Source organism: Onychostruthus taczanowskii, unplaced genomic scaffold, assembly GCF_017590055.1.
Source record: "Onychostruthus taczanowskii isolate IOZ18803 unplaced genomic scaffold, ASM1759005v1 scaffold131, whole genome shotgun sequence".
NCBI classification, from domain to species: Eukaryota; Metazoa; Chordata; class Aves; order Passeriformes; family Passeridae; genus Onychostruthus; species Onychostruthus taczanowskii.
The window spans coordinates 396,581-408,507 of NW_024498474.1; the positions used below are offsets into that span (position 1 = coordinate 396,581).

The 11,927-nt window shown below is 45.7% G+C and overlaps 1 protein-coding gene across 1 annotated transcript in view; it reads right to left on the minus strand.

The window, feature by feature from the left end:
* UGT8 (UDP glycosyltransferase 8) overlaps positions 1-11,474 on the minus strand; it is a 36,272-nt gene extending 24,798 nt beyond the window's left edge. The window contains exon 1 of the mRNA XM_041396846.1: positions 11,127-11,474. The gene's annotated coding sequence lies outside the window, so the exon portion shown is untranslated. The remainder of the gene's footprint in view (positions 1-11,126) is intronic.
* Positions 11,475-11,927: the final 453 nt, after the last annotated feature.

The following is an 11,927-nucleotide window of genomic DNA, read 5'->3' on the forward strand; positions in this document are numbered from 1 at the left end:
CATTCATCACTACTCAAAAGATTTAACAGTTCTTAAGCACTTACACGTAAGGATATAGAGTTCTTTTTATTCACTAACCAAGAGCACTCCTGATTTCCAAACCAGCAAAGGAAGTTTGACAGAGCTTGAGTTCAGAGATGCAATTGGCTTTTTAAGTTCCTCCCTTTTGTTCAGCCTTTCTGTAGATCTGCTAAGGTTTGCTGAGTTTACCTGGGCAGTTTGAGCAGGATCTCTGTCGGGAAAGGTGCCCTTCATCCCAAACAGCAGCACTCCTCTGACAGCAAAGGAGCAATCTCTGAGCTGCTGATCACTCACCTTACCCAAAGGGCTCAAATTACTCATTACCATTTCACAGAGACAGCACAGGTTAAAGGAACAGGCTGCCACCTCTGCAAGCCCAAATCTGGGAGCTGATTAGCAATGAAATAACTATGTCCAAACAGAAAGCTAATGTGTGCATCCCAGGAATATTATTGTTTTTTAAAACAGGGAAATGTGAGATTTTCATGTAATTCAGCAAGCTGTGCAAACGACCAATTGCCAGAGTTGTGGTGCACACACACTGATTTATTCTTTCACCTTGCTCCAGTATTGTCCCCCTCCCTTTACTACACCTCATTAGATAAAACTCCTTATTTTAGAAGGAAGAACACAAACTCTGCTCTTGGAGTTGTGTAAACTCTCTGAAACTTCACATTAGTGTCTGAGCCAAGTGGAACAAAAAGGCAAAACCACCATTTTTAAATTTAATATTTTTTTCCAAAAGAAAGATGTATTTAATCAGCACCTAAACTAGCATTAAAAGCTGCAGATCTGATGCAGCTTTCACACAGGTAAAGGGACCTTGACCACTTTACAGTTACATACATCAACCACCCATGCCAGGCTCCAGAGCCAGCTGCTTTTCTCCCACTAAGGCATATTTGACCTCAGCTATCCCAGCTGGGGTCACAACACTGGAACCATGAGCAGGGCAGTGCCACCTCAGGAGCCAATCCCACCCTACCATGCCCAACTGCAGCCTTCACCAGAGATAAACACAAACAGGGTGTTTATTCCTCTCAAGATCAGATGTAGTGTAGCTGTAGGAAGGGACACGTGGTTGAAAGCATAGCAAGAGAAATGCTGAGGGAAGCTGCAGAAGAACTGGTCGTGGAGAGCACTACAAACTACCTCTGGGGAAAAACCAAAAAGCCAACATAAGCAGCTGCTGACTATGCTTTACTACTGCTCTCAATAGAAAGGGAGCATTAAAACAGGGAAAGAAATGACCACTGATCAAAGATTATTACCCTGACATTACCCAATTCAGTGCCACTCCAGCCCTGCCCACTCCAAACCTCATTGACATGAATGCACTTTGTGTGCAATTCTGTTTGCTTTAGCTGCTATTAAAAATGGTTTTACAAGTAAAACGTGATACCCATCCTCCAGAGGCTTGTGAACACCTCAGTTATACAAACACAGAGCCAAGCCCTACAACCCAGATTGCCCGACCAAAGGCCCTGCAAGCAAAGCCTTTTATCAAGCCCCAGATAGCCAGGAGTGACTAACAGAAGGCAATTGCAGCTAGGTATAATGCTGAAAGACAAATAAAATACTGCAAGACAAAGAGAAAGTTTCACTAATGCAGAGTACAGGATGATTCTATGTTAAAAATGCATGTACTCAACCCAAATCTCAGCTGTGCCAGCCAAATACATGCAGTTGATAAGAAAGACAAAATACAAATACATGTACACACAAACATACATGAACTGCATTGATTCCAAACTAAAGGAGTGACCAAAGAAAAACTCTTCACTTGTACACATCCCTCAACATGTCTAATTTTTCACATTCCTCATGAACATTTTAAGATTTAATAGCACTCCACATCAGCATTTTTTTGCTGAGCACCCAGAAATGCTACCTGTGTGAGGAAATGCACTGACCAAATCATGTCTGACAGCAAATCTCAGAAAATAATTTTATCATGGAGACAGGAAGATATTAATTAGTGGCATAACAGATGACAGTAAGGAAGACCATGATCTTCAAGCAAAAACTTCCCTCCTTACCCTTCCTTTCAGCTGGGAAACGTAAAACCTGTTCTTAGCCCATAATACTATTTGCTGTGCTGCACCTCTTCCACAGGCAATCCAAAATACCCTAATCCTTTAGGACATTACAGTCAGCATTACACAAGCTGACTCGAGGCAGCAAACTGCAGTTTAAGATTAGGAAGCACTAGGTACTAAGTGACCTGCATGCAGAAAAGCAGCAAAAAAGCACCAGAAATGCACAAACATGCAGAGTCTCACAGCAACAAATCAGGAAATCATCTGGGAAGAGACTCTGGTACCTGGCATTGTACAGCCTTTGGGTTTATGCCCTTAAATTTTCTCTATCACACATCCTGCTGCTAATTGCTGAGGCACAGTGTGTGCCCTGATTGCTATCCTGTGTTGCAATGTTTTAGATGAGTGGTGTGATTTGGCTTCCAACCACAGGCTCCTTTTTTCAACCAAATGAATAAATTAAGAAATTAGTAAGACACGTGTATCAACAAGAGCAGGCTTTTGCATTTGCTTTGTACAGTCTCCCAAACAACATCTCCTATCCAGTGACTGAAGAGCTTCAATGAGTACAAGAATATCTCATCCACAGACAAAAGAGGAAGATTTATAGGCATTACAATCCTCTGTCAGACTTACTGTGTCAGCTATGCAAACAGCAAAGGAGCTATTAAGAGGGAGTCAAAAGGATATACAATTTATGAAACCACTTTTAGTAACCACTTGCTGTATGTGCAACAGGTTTTGTCCAACATAGAAGGGTTTTACCTAAGCTTTTGTACTCAACCATAGTAGAAAAAGGATTTCAGAAATCCTCACTTCACAGGTAGCATGGCAGAAGAGGCACTTCTCCAAAATAAAGGTCCTACAGTTTATACACAAAATATTTTCAAAAAGCATTCTAGTAGATGGATCTTTGAGAAGTTACATGGGAATACAACTCTTACACAAGGCATTCTGTCCTGTTGAAATAACTTTATAGCAAGTGGCCAAAGTATAACAGCCCTGGGAACACTTCACCACTGGCTTTTGCACAGAAGTGCTCTGTGATTCTTCATGGTTACAGAAAACTGCCCTAAACTTCTGAAAAGACTGATCGTATCTAAAAATATTAAATACTTACAAATATTACCTTTATAAAAAGGTTATGTTCTCAATCTACTCAGGATTTCCAAATTTACTAATACCAATAATTTGATCTTTTTACCAAGTCCCTTATAAATGTGCATGCTTTGGAGTCATAATGCTGCAGCAGAGACTGTATCAGCCAAAATCTGATTTCCCCAAGAGTAAAGGATTCAAGTCTAATTAAATATTTTCACAAGGTGAACTCAGTTCCAACAGGACCAAGGACCTTCCACTCCACATGACCTACATTCCTTAACACCCCATGCACTAAAACTGTGAAACAATAAAAATTATCAACTTTACTAAAGGTCGGTATTGTACTAGCATCCATATCCCAAGTTCAGCCCAACTAACTGCATGGAATTGAGTTCCATCAAGATGTTGAAACCTGTGAAACATTAACCTCTGTAGACCTACCAGGTAGGGTAATCAAAACAAATCAGAAGACATTCTTGAGTCATTTTAATAACTCAAATAAAAGCAAATAGAGCAAGAACAGCCACTCCTTTTTGTCCTGTTTTGCACCGGGCATCTCAAACGGGGCATTTCAGGATCTCTACAATTTGTAACACTTTACATAGTGACCATTAGCAAAGCCAAGCACTCAGACACTGCTCCAAAACCTGCGAGCCTTCCACTGAGGACAACGTGACTCGGTGCGCCAGCAGCTCGGATTTCTGCGCATCGGCGCTCTCCGTTACACAGCTCTGCTCCTTGCTGCCCGTGGTTATCCCACCCCTGGCACCTTGGAAAGACAACTGCTGCCTGCACACAGCCAAGAGCCATCTGTTTGCAAGTGAGACACGCACGCTCCTGGTGGAGAGATTTGTCTGCTTCATCCAACGCAACAGGAGAATCTTTCCTGACAAATTACAGCTCTTCCTTCGCAGCTAGCGGGAACTCGCTCACGACACGGTGTTTTGGCAACAACATGCAAGTCCCTTGACAAAGTCTCCTCAGCTGCTGGAGACCTTCCCTCCAAGTAGCCAGACCTGAAACCCTAAGTTTCTCCACCTGTTGCAGCCATTTTACATCAGAAATAACCAGAAATATTGCTGTGACATCAGGGCTGGGGGTATCAACAGAGAGAAGCCAACAGGTTATTCCACATTTCCAGGGGACACCAGTGCTGGTAAAGATGTTTTTTACCAGCCCAGCTCCTGCTGTGTGACCACCATGCCCTGAAGAGCCCAGGAACAGAATAACTCACCACAGGACTAAGTGCTGAAAATAAAAGGCAACTTGCTACCTGCAGAGGGGACAAGGCATAAGTGCCACAGGAGTTGATGGAGACAAAGATGCCTCCACTGAAGGGTCAAAGCTGCCTGTGGTGCCTTTGGTCTCACACTGGCATCAAAAGACAGGCTGAAAGAGCAGCTGAATGAAGTGCTAAAAAGATGGAAAAAAGAAAAAACCTCACTGATTTTCAGTACTGGAATTAATGCCTGAATCTCGTTTGCTATAATGACTCTCTGAAGGAGGGGCTGGAAGAAATTGCAGTGCACTTTGCTGTGAGCCTAATTCATTGGTGCCTGTAGTTATGTGCTACCATCACCCAAGCATGAATTTTGGCTCATGAACAAGCCTCAGGGCCTGAGACAACATTAGTTTTAAACTGAAACCCATTTGACTGGGATTTTCACTTAACTTCAATAATTATTGGGGGGATGCTTTGCTTTTCACTCCAGCTGGCTTCAGCTTGGTACAAGCTCTCCCTGGTCACGCCATCACATGACACCCAGAAGCACTCAATGAATTTCTTTGTTCTGTTTCTGACTTCATCCTATAGCAAATAAGCACATTTTAATGAGCCACACAAACACAATCACAAGGGAAACTATCACAGGTTTGTTTCAGCAGTGGGAAATGCAACCTGGAATAAAGTGAAAACACTGCATTTCGTCATGTTTTGCTGTAATTCAGCCCCATTAAAATAATTGCAGCAACACCACACATGCCAAAAACATTTAGCTTATTCACTCTGTTAATTAATAGCTTCTGTTTTGAAACTCACAGGTCGGTTTTCTTCAAATTCTGTTGTCTGTTGTTTTCAGATTTGTATTTTCAGTGCCTGCTTTGAACTATCTCCTAGTACAATCTGGGCCTAGAGTAAGGATAAAAGTGTAGTCTAACAGTTTTTCTGTACAGTTTAATCCTGAGATTCTGATTTTAAGAGCAAGACCACATCACTTACCTACAGCTACAGGGGACGGAAATCAACTTGGGAATCTTCTAGAAGGTGCAAAATGCACTCCAGGAAGGGTTGGGACTTTTTTTTTTTGTAGCTGTATAAAAATCTTTAAGTGCACATAAGCTTCCTGCAAATTTCTAGCACCAGCAGTTGAGTAAGACTAAAGTATAATTCAAAATCTAAAGACAGGGTTTGCAGATTTTCAAAGAGAGTCTATGACTTAAGTACAATCTGCTAATCCAGAAACATTAGGGAAAAGAGAAAATAAACCCAAAGGTTACAAGGGGTCAAGACAAAGATGGCTCCCACCTCCAAGACAATTCCCAGAATCATAAAACCAAAACAAATGAACAATAACCCATCCAGGCACACCCCAAGTGGTTCTACACATGCACATGTCTGTTCCTACCCCCAAAAATTGCACTTCCCAGGTATTCCTCCACTTCTGGAAAGCAACTACAACTTTCTTAACATGAACACTACATAGTAATAAATACCTGACAGGTGTTTAAAACAGAAATAACTTTATAGCCTATATCTGTAGTTATTTCACTAGTAAGCAGTTTAAGGCAAAACTTATTGTCTAATAAAAGTATAGTCTGAGATAAAACGAATTCGGAATACTCCAATCCTCAAGTGTACTTCCATGAAAATAAAGCTAATTGATAAACGAGCAAAATAATTACCCAAGTGCCACAAAGCACAGTAATTAATGACTTATCATTAGGAGTGGTTAAAGAAAGCTTTACTCCTATATTTTACACGCTCAGATTTGCTATTCAAGATTTTCAACTTGAAAAAAAAAAACCTCAGATACCATCAACCGTCCTTGAGCAAGTTTCCACACAAGTCCTCACAAGACTGACACCAACAGCTCCCATTTCCTTTTAGCCTCACAAGTCATGGATGCCCCAAGCACTAGACTGGCCTATCCAGACATGTTATTGAAATACTACAAGTGGAATTTTCCACTCTGTGCTGCTGGGAAGCAAAATGTGTGCAGACAAAGCTTCACACGAGCATTTTAAGCTTGATTAAAGTGATAAAGTTTTGTTCCCAGGGCCCAAACACCACACACATCACCACACACCCCCCAAAGCTCAGTTTTGGGAAATAATTTTCTTCTAAGGTCCAGCAAGGCTTCATCAGGGGTGTAAGCTCTCCAGCAAAGCTTTGCTGGCGTTTACAGTGCATTGATGCACAGGTTTGAATTGAGCTGTGGTGACTTTGGACCACGCCAAACCCAGCTCTCCAGGGGCAGCAACCAAGAACACTCCTGAGAAAGGTACTGCTGCAAGGCCCACCTCAGCACACCATGCTGTTAAAAATCAGGACTGCTTGAGCAGATGTTTGAATGATGAACATTGGCACAAGCAGCTTCCCAAGGAAACCTAGAACACATAAAATCCAGCTCCTTGCAAACAGCAGCTATGCTGTCTAACAAATATCTCACTTTAAAAATCCCTAGCTCCTATAAATCTGAAGCAGCTACTACAAGAAGCACTAGCACAGCTGTGGGGCTGGCCAAGGTTCTGCTGCCACACTTCCCACCTCACAGGCAAGCTGTGCTTCTCGTGTTGGAAGCAGCACTCCGGGCACAGCTCCTGCTCCTCACCCCCACTTCATTGACAGAGAGATGCTCCTTTCATCTCACTTGCAGTGGCAGCCAGAAAACCTCACTCTGCAGTGTCAACCAGACCTCACTCGGCCTCCAATTTGAGTATTTCCCAGCTGAAGCGTTAAACTGAGAAGACAACAATGATGTCCTGGAAATAAAGCTAAGAGGAAGTAATTAAGTAACACATCAGTACTGGCCATGTGTTTTATTGAGGCCTTCTTGTTTCTCTTTTTGTTTGCTTTGTGCTAGCTTTTTTGTGTTTTATTTTTTTTAAAGCTAATATATAATTGTTGTTGAAAGTTCTTTCAATACTTTTAAAAATGCGTATTTCATTAACTGGTACTCCTGGCATTAAAACACCTTATTCATTTGATTTAAGTAAAATAAGTTTCAATAGATGGAGGGGGCTGCAGAAAAAACCAAAAGCAAATCAAATACAAAATACGTAACTGCATTTTAATCGAAAATCCTGTATGTCTAAATTTAATGTTGGAAGTTTTGGTTACACTTATGCACTCCATCTTCAGGTATAACAAATAAATGAAATAACTTTTTCCAGACTGCTGGTGAAAATAATTTCTCTAATGGAATATAGTCTTGAATTAAGAAACTTGGAAGGCCCTCCAACTACTACATTCACACTGTTACCTCCCTCTAAGTACACTGAGATACAGCCTTAATATTTGCATTTTTTTTGAAGCATGCTCTTTCTGCAGGGCATCAAGGCTCCCTTCCAGCTCAGCTCAGAATCAGAAGCTGACTCAAGACTTCCCATTAACTCTCCCTTTAGTTACTGAGTAAGAAGGGAAAATAGTCTTAAATTGCTTATTTTTTGTGAAGCTGAACCATCCATTCATAGGAGGAAAGAACAGCAGAGAGCAAAGAAGAAAGCTATGCTTGTTTCCCTATACAAATAAAATTATGGGCATGACAAACCAGTTTATAGGCACAGTTTGGGCTACAAGCCATTTAAATGCTTTCTTCTTACACAGAACACCAGGACCTCACACCCTGAGCATTTTAACAGACATCCAAGTGTCATAAAAGATGAAAAATAATTCATCAAATGTTCAAGAAACCTTATGTCACAAGTCTTGGAAATTGCCTCCCAGCAAAGCTCTCCTGGGGGAAGGACAGAGAATTCCATTAAATGTTTCCAGTGTACTTTACTTCCTGGAAAATAGGAAGAAGAGGCCTCTACAATACCTATTCACAAACACTTGAACCTGTATCAGAAAGTCAGTTTTCAGCCCAAAGATACTTTCTAAAACAACAATAAGAAGTCAATCCATGCTGAAATTTTTCTGAGGACTAGAAATACCAACAAAGGAGGTGAATGATGTCAAATGCTTCTCATGTGTCAACATTTCTCAAACACACTTCTGTTCTCTTCACAAATATGACTTTGTAATCATCAAACAGAAATAAAAATATTTGTTGAAAGTCTAGAGCTGGAGGAAAAAAGTTATTTAGTTTGCTAATCATCCCACAAATTTGATCTCACCACAAACAACCCAACAGGCTTGAATACTGCAGTGGGATTTCTCTTGTGAGTGAAATATAAGAGACTGGACCCATAAGGAATCAACCAAGGTAAATTCTTGTACTGGTCTGAAGGGAGCAACCTGGCTAAAAATGTGGACAAAAAGCACTTTAAAGGGCCCAAAGTGGAAAACAGCAGGAATGTTAAGCATGGGCAATAAACTCTCGGCAGTTTAAGTCAAAACTAATGTATCTCATGCTCAAGAGCACCAATTAGAAAATAACCGAGTCAGTACAGACATTGTTACACTCTTAATTACCACAGAACACTTTTCAAGTAGTAGGAAGAGAACTCCAGCAGACCATGTCCCCTGTGCAAGTCTCAACAGGAGCAGGAAAGGCCCCACACACACAGAGCCATGCCAGCGAGGCACGGTAGCCACGCACCCAGCTGCAATTGCCACAATTCCATCCACCAAAACCAGCCCACCGCTCCATTAGCACTTACTCAGCAAGCCACCTCCCTCCGATTCACTCACACCGGCAAGGAGAGGACTCAGAGCTCAGGTGACATCACCCTGCACAGGAGAAGGATGCAGGATCATTTCAGACGTCCTCTCCTCCAGTCGGGGTTAATCCCATGGGTTTCCCCACCCAAATCCTGCTTTAGAGCAACCCAAATGTTTAGAAGCACCCTAAGAAAATAAAATCTCCTGTTTACAAAACACTGACATGATTCTCACCTCTGAGTCTCAATATTTAACAGACACCTCACAAGACAAATATTTTCTTTTCTCGGTTCTATAAAGAGCTTCTGTTAACAGGAAACACCCAAAAAGAGGAAAAATAAATCACAAGCATTTTGTGCTAAATACTAATTTCCCTGTACTTCAACCGAAATATTTTCACAACAGCATGAAAGCTGCCTCGGAGCACAGGACTCCAGCAGGAACTGGTTGGTCTTTTGGAAAAGAAAAGCCACTGCAGTATCCAGTGTTCGGCCTGGATCAATGACTGAAACACAGGAACAAAAACAAGGAAACGTGAAGCAAAGGTTAATTGCACACTAGGTAGTGTCAGTGCTTTAATACTGGCTCAGCTAAAAATCTAAGTGACCTTGTCTGATAATTGCTTGGAAAAGCAGGTAGCTTCAGACTGGAAACGTTAACAGAGAAAATGTTGGCAATAAAAGTCTGGAAATAAGTAATATCACGTGAATTATTCCCAAAACTAAGTCATTTGGTCGTAACATAGGAAAGGAATCAAAACACATTCATTTCAAGGTGTTTGCTTTGGGGGAGGAGACCTTCAAGGATGCCTACTACTAGAGTTGCTCCCTGCTGTCCATCCCCAGGGAACTCTGAAGAGCACGCAAAACGGCCTGCGCAATTCCCAAAAATTCCCTGCTGTTCCACGGCCAGGGCTCAAACGAGTAGGTTATTTAGAGAATAAAAAACAAGATGCCACTCGATATCCGCTTAAATACCGCAACTTCGGCGATGTGCCGCCCGAAAAGTTCACGCTTCGCCGTTTTCCTCCTTTTTGAGCCCAAACGGGAGGCGCAGCAGCAATTACGCAACGCTCTTCCTTCAGAGGCAGCTGGGATGGAAACGGAGGGAATACCCAGGGAGGGCACTGCATCCCAGGCGCTCTAGGAGCCATCCCAGGTCTCCGATGTCCCTCACACCGCGTCCCAAAAAGCCGGCAAACCAGAAAGGGGGGAGGGGGGGCCTGTGCCCACACGCCGCGGCGCTACCCTCGCTGACAGCACCGCGGGCCGGCTGTCAGCGACAGCCCCTCACGGTGACACCAAGCAGTAAACGGGGACCCGCCGAGAGCGGCCAGAATTCGGTGTCCGAAAAGCGGCGGCTTCCCTCCCGCGTCCCCCCCCGCCACCGCCGCCGGGCTCCCGCCCTCAGCGCCCCGCGCGCGCCGGGCACCGCGCGCGCGCCTCCCCTCAGGGCTGCGGAGCCGCCGCTGAGGGACCCCGCGGGCGGGCGCCCCCTCAGCCACCCCCCGCTCCCGCTTCCCTCACGGCGCTCCAACTCCCGTAAGGAGCGGCGCCAGCACCTGCCGGGCTTCCTCGCCCTAGCCGCTGCGGCCCCGGACGACGAGCACGCCGGAGCCCGCTTGATGAGCGCCCGCCTGCAGCGCCGCACAGGTACCTGCGCGCCGCCGCCGGGCCCCTCTTGTCTCCCCGCGCGAGCGCCCCTCACGAAAAGGGCGGGAAGGGACGCGTCCTTCTGGCGCCCCTCAGGACATGGCGCTCCCCCACACCCCTCAGCTCCCTCCTCAGGTCACACCGTCCCCTCGCTCGGAAACACCGCATCGACGCGGCTCCCCTGCGGCTTCTTCTCTCGGCTCTCCACCTCAGCTCCCCGCTTCTCACCCCGACTTCCATGGCTCTTTCCCTCAGCCCTCCAACCCTCATCCCCCTTAGCCCCTCAACTCTCACCCCCCCATCCCCTTGAATGGCTTTCCCTCCTCCCACTACACCAGACCCTCCGCGGCGGGCACCCTTCCTCTTGTGGGAAGGGAAAAGGAAGAAGGCAGACTGGGACAAGCAGCGAGGTGGAACGACATCCCCTCTCCACTTCCCCACCCCTCGGCGCAGCAGCCGGGACCCCTCGGTACCGCCGAGGCCCCTCACCGCTCTCCCTTCAGGGCCGCTCCTCCGCGTCGCTGCCTCTGGTAAGGAGCCGACGACCGCAGCTCCGCTCGGGGCTCTTGTCCTTCAGCCGGGTCCGCCCGGCCCGGGCTGCGGCGCTGCTGCGGCGCCGAGAGCGCCGGGCCCGCCGGTGCCTCCGCCCGGGCTCTGCTGCACCTGCTGCGGGGCTGGGCTGCCCTGCGAGCAGAGGAGGCTCCCTCGCTCCGTCCTCCCTCAACTTCGCATCACTCCGGGCTGCCCCCGCTCCGCCCCACCGCATGCACCGGCGCTGCCGCTCGCCCCCGCGTCCGGGGAAAGGCTCGGCTGCCTTCCCGCCCCATGCACTGCCCCGCTGCCGGGACGGCGGGCAGCTCCCGGCACAGGGCAGGTCCCCTGTGCCCGCCTCCCGCGGGAGGGACCGGAGCCGCCTCCACCAATCAGCCCCAGTGCGGTGCTTTTCGGCTCCAGCCCTTTGCCGTGGGCAGGGGACCTTCGCCTGGACCAGGTTGCTCTGAGCCACGTTCGACTACTTAGCTAATTAAGCACTAACTAAACGTAGTTATCACGATTTCGCTCCCCCCACAGTCTTTAAATACAGGCGCTAATTAGCCTTGATTTTGTGTGTGTGTGTGTGGATCTGGGTTCTTTTCTCGTGTTATTTGCTTGTTATCTAATAATGATATGTCAAAATATAACAAAGCTGTTATCTCATAGCTGACAGACAGTAAAGTTCTTTGACACAACAAGATTTGCCCCTCACCTCTCACACACTCTAAAGTCCAAACTTTCCCTGTTCCTTTTAAC